Here is a 5,649-nt window from a genome sequence, read left to right as displayed (position 1 = left end):
CCGACAAAAAAAATTAATCGAAGCAACATGGTCTAGGAAAAGGCGCCAATTCAACAGCGCCATGGTGTGTTTCAGAACCGCAGACAGTGCACCACTGGTCCTCTGTAGCTCAATTGGTAGAGCATGGCGCTTGTAACGCCAGGGTAGTGGTTTCGATCCCCGGGACCACCCATACGTAAAAATGTATGCACACATGACTGTAAGTCGCTTTGGATAAAAGCGTCTGCTAAATGGCATATTATTATATTATTACTATCCAAGGCGGGAGAAAGCGCATTTGTTATAAAATATAATTTTTATTTGCGTTGCACCATTGTTCGTACATAATATAACCATGTACAATTTCAGTAGCACATGTCTTAGTCTGATGGACTTTATGGACTGATGGATGGAATTTCTTTACATAGACAGGTATTTCCATCAATTAATAGGCTAAAAAGCATTATATTGCCAGGACAATTGGCCGGCGCCAATTTTATTCATCAGCTTTCTCATTTACTTACTTCAGTCAGCTATTACCGGGCTAATGGAAACCCTGGCCACAACCCACTGGTAGCAGAAATCCCCAACCTTGGGTAAGGCCAGGCACATATCCCTACACTGACCTAACCACCTGAGGGAGAATGGTGTAATTGCAGACCGCAATTAGGGGCGTTTTCTGATATCAAGTTACACCCATTGATGCTCGCCATTGGTCCGTGGCCGTTTCTTTCTCGTCGGGGACAACAGTGGTTGACTACTGTAGCTAAGCCTAACCCTTTTCCTAACCTTAACCTCAGTCTCCTAACCTGCCATGCTAATACACCTAACCTGCCACGCTAATTCACCTAACCTGCCATAATAATAATAATAATAATAATAATAAGCCATTTAGCAGACGCTTTTATCTAAAGCGACTTACAGTCATGCGTGCATACATTTTTGTGTATGGGTGGTCCCGGGGATCGAACCCACTACCTTGGCGTTACAAGCGCCGTGCTCTACCAGCAGAGCTACAGAGGACCACAACCATGTTAGTTATACTAACCTGCTTTGTAAACAAATCTGTGATGAGAAACCATCAGTCTCCGGAACTGACCAACGGCAGGTATCAATTGGCGTTTCCTGATATCAGGGAACACCCATATCAAGAAACACCCCGAATTGCAGTCTGCAATTACACCATATTCACCTGAAGGGTTTCCGGTTTTATCCCTCCACTGACCTAAACACCTGAGGAGTTTCATGCTGTCATTCTAGTACCCTGCCTCTAAATCAGACAACCAATTCACACATATTCACTGCATAATTAGCCTAGTGATTCACCCTTTTTGGTCAATCACACTCCAATTATCTTTCCTCACTGATTTCTCGCCCTGCGCTGGCTGATTCAAGAGGTTCTTGGAACAGCAGGAGATCTTGACTCCTGCTGCTACCAATTAAAGCCGTGGAGATACATAGATCCTTCTCATTAGAACACACCACTTGAAAACGGTGCATTCCGGTAACTTCCCGCGTAATGGAGATTCAGCGACCGCCGTTACACATTCTTTTGAATTCACTTTCGACCCATTTTAGCTGGGTTTTAAAAGGTGTGGTTGGGCCTTGTGGTTTGGAGTTCACCCTGCCATCTAGTGTTGAGCGATTCAAGCTTTTTGAGGTCGGTTCGGTTTGATTATTAAAAAATAAATCGCGTTTTTCGATTTAAGGATTTTTCTTGCCATTAAACGCACTATGCATTATGTGGGTTGAATGCTGTAACACAAAATAAAACAATTAATAAAAAAGTCCCAAGATGGTGGTGACTGCACAATACTGCTTATTACGGCTCGGAGAGATATGGCCAAAATTGTTTATCACAAGAGATAAAAATATCTATGACGTACTTGACAGTACTTTAAGTTCTAATAAAAACATTTCTAAATATACTTCACGAGGAGTTCGTTACCCTAGGGTGGCAACACATACATAAGTGATTTCAAACGGGGCTTTCTCCATTCTGTTTGTTTTAAACTGTTCAATCCAACCCGGCTCCCTCAAAAAACGAAATCAGCATTTTCATCAATTCCTCACTGTGCCACGTAGGGCTGCATGATATGGGCAAAATATCTAGGCCTAGTTTATTGGCGTACTGTTGGAATCATGGAAATAGAATGTAATTTTTAAATTTTATTTTATATGTCACCTTTATTTAACCAGATAAGCCAGTTGAGAACAAGTTCTCATTTACAACTGCGACCTGGCCAAGATAAAGCAAAGCAGTGTGATAAAAACAACAGAGTTACATATGGGGTAAAACAAAACATAAAGTAAAAAATACAACAGAAAATATATATACAGTGTGTGCAAATGTAGCAAGTTATGGAGGTAAGGCAATAAATAGGCCATAGTGCAAAATAATTACAATTAGTATTAACACTGGAATGATAGATGTGCAAGAGATGATGTGCAAATAGAGATACTGGGGTGCAAATGAGCAAAATAAATAACAATATGGGGATGAGGTAGTTGGGTGGGCTAATTTCAGATGGGCTGTGTACAGGTGCAGTGATCGGTAAGCTGCTCTGACAACTGACGCTTAAAGTTAGTGAGGGAGATAAGAGTCTCCAGCGTCAGAGATTTTTGCAGTTCGTTCCAGTCATTGGCAGCAGAGAACTGGTAGGAATGGCGGCCAAAGGAGGTGTTGGCTTTGGGGATGACCAGTGAGATATACCTGCTGGAGCACAATAATTCAAATTATTGTAATTCAATAGTTGGAATATAGTGGGCAGCACCTTGAATACATTGTTGTTTGACATGACAACAAATTAATAAGACAGGGAGGAATTATTGTGTAAGGGTCGGAACCAAAAGTGTTGGTCAGCGATTCCCAGGGGACCCTATACGTTGTTACGTTCCTCTTCTTTATATAGCTGGCTAGCTAACATTCATGCTTCGCCTATTCCCCTGATTTAGTAGATACCATTACACAAACATGCAGATCTAGGTCTACACCAGCACTGGTATCAGGCTGTATTAGCCACCTAGGTTTGCTCTGACTCCATTTAGCTAGCCCGCTAACTAGCAATTAGCGGCTAACACATTTTATTTTATTAACAATGTGCTAAGGAAAGACAAACTAGCTGTTTGCAGAAAGTAAGATACAAACTAATAGTGTAATTATAGAAGGCTTTGAAAGCAGCATACTTGTTACCAACATCTTGTTGCGTCTGACCATGCAGACTGCAGAGTGAACGGCAAGTGAAGTGCTCGTGACTTCGTGGTCGAGCAACACCAAGAACTGCTCTCCTTGAGTGACAGGGGGCAGGGCTTGGTGTGGGAAGCGGCATGCAGGAGCGACGACTTGCAAGTAGCAAACAGAGTAAACTATAAAAACTGACATTACGCATCACATTCACATTTAACAAACCAAACATTGAAATACTGTTATAGAAGGTGAAGTAAAAACCCAAACCGGTCTATGCATCAATACCGGTATATAGTCAAATATGGTATCCCGCCCAGCCCTACTGCTTATTACTTATGAAATCATTTATTCACATTACTTAAATAAAAAAATGTAAGTTCTCTATATTACATTTGTTTTATTCGATGACTTATTTCATTCCAAGTCCTCATCTCTATAGAGCTGCTGCCTATGCTCCCTGACAAAATCTCTATTTTTAGTAGTTTTTCAAAGTAAATAAAGCCTACTTTTATTACCGCCGAATACCAACTATCACATAGATCATGTATTTTCAGGCAAAGATACCTCGAAGCAACTGCTCTATCCCTCTCGATCCGTGTTCTTCTTGTCTCTTCTCTGTGTCTGCCCAACAGATGGTCCGTGCTGTAGACTGGACAAGTAGGCTCGCAATGGACTATGGTCTTTGTAGGTCATGACCATGTTTTCTGCGCTAAACTATGTAGAATATTGGCCTGTTGGAAACTACAACTCCCTACTACATCACACAGTTCGGGCTTGATCTGACTTCTCTGGAGGAACTGTGCATTGAGCTCACAGAAAAAAAAACTATCAAAATGGAATTCAAATAATTAAACAGATGGTCAATTAATTATTTATAGCCCAAAAAATTTACAGAAATGTTGGTTAAATCGCTCAGCACTACTGCCATCGGATGGCTGTCGGTTTGAAACCAAAGGGCTTGGCGGAAAAGGCTGCCATTGCCTTTCCGGCTCTGTAGGCCTCATTATGGGACAGTGTTGTGGGGTAAAATGGTGCTGCTATGTGCTCCTACCACCCACATCAGGGCCCAGAGCCGCCCAAGACCAAAGCACTCCATTAGTCATCCATATCAGACAAGGCCCTTCACATTTCTCCTTCATTCCTCATTGCATTGTGTGAAACAAAAGAGAGCCCTTGTCTTCAACAACAGCCTAGCCCTGATATATGGAGAGAATGGGACAATAAGGTAGACTCCACTGTATGAAAACAATCGACAAACACCACTGTCTGAAAACGATTAAACTGAACGTTCGACAGCTTTTGTAATTATTTTTAATAAACTAATTTGCCTTAGGGGTGAGAGGGAAGTCTGAAGGACAGAACTTCCAGGTAATACCTACAAGAAAGCTCTTGGAATTACAACAAACAATTGCAGCTGATGAAACACCATAAAAAAGGCAACATTACAGTCGGTCAATAAGCTTGGTAGCATAGTATGATACTTCTGCTCTAACTTGGGCAGCAGGACTGCACAGTGTGCGATAACGCTCATGCCAGGCTCCTGTAATATAATACAGAGAAGTAAAACAGGTCACAGCACAATGGGTGCAAGTGAGCTCCTTCAGCTCTCCTTAGCCTGTTTAAAATGTCGACTGATAATACTGATAATACCTCCCTCCTCGCCGGCCCGGTTTCTGTTCCCTTCAAAAACAGCCTTCTTACCTCAATAAGCACAATGAAAGAAAAGACTGGAAAGCAACTGGAGTAATGACTGATGCCGGTGGACACCCCGATTTCTCTATATTGATTACATCACCAGGAACTCGTGCGAGGTTGTTGGGGCCATCTGATAGGTGGTTGCGCCCATCAACATGTAATCATGCACCTTGGAGAAGCACGGGCCATTGAAAACGGTGACCCCTGACAAGTTTAGGCCGGTCAACTCCATAAAAAGTAGCTATTAGGATTTAGTTGATTAACATTGCATTCCATAGTCTAAGACGATTGAATATAAAGGGTTAATTGATGACCTAACTAACCTGACTAGTGATTTACAACAAATTGATGTGTCTAGACAGGACGGGGTAATGGATGTTCTCCAAATGAAACCTCAGGGAATAGCCTTGTAACGCTTGGCGACGCAAAATAAACACTTGTTACATTTCAAAACTGACCATTGATTCTTGATGTGCCTGTGAGTTATTGCCTCCAATTGAGAAAAATGAGTTTGCTCAAGGTGAATTGCCTGGCTAGCCATCCACATTGCTCTGGCCAAACTGACGTTTCTTCTCTACGATGAATGTATACGATCATGTATGTAGCGATCAGAGCAGCAGAATTTAATTCAGGTTGAGTCGTTAGACAACAATGTGAAAGGGCTGGTACATAATGGGGTTATCCAAATGCAGTAAAGTGTGTGTGGGGGGGGACCAGCCATTCCTTAAAGGTCCATAACAGCCCCCAGCTGGACCCTCACCACGCCAGCCATGACACCTCTCTGGCCC

The sequence above is a fragment of the Coregonus clupeaformis genome, chromosome 28 (assembly GCF_020615455.1).
Source record: "Coregonus clupeaformis isolate EN_2021a chromosome 28, ASM2061545v1, whole genome shotgun sequence".
Taxonomy (NCBI): domain Eukaryota; kingdom Metazoa; phylum Chordata; class Actinopteri; order Salmoniformes; family Salmonidae; genus Coregonus; species Coregonus clupeaformis.
The sequence above is the reverse complement of the archived record's forward strand: the minus strand, read 5'-3'. Positions refer to the sequence as shown.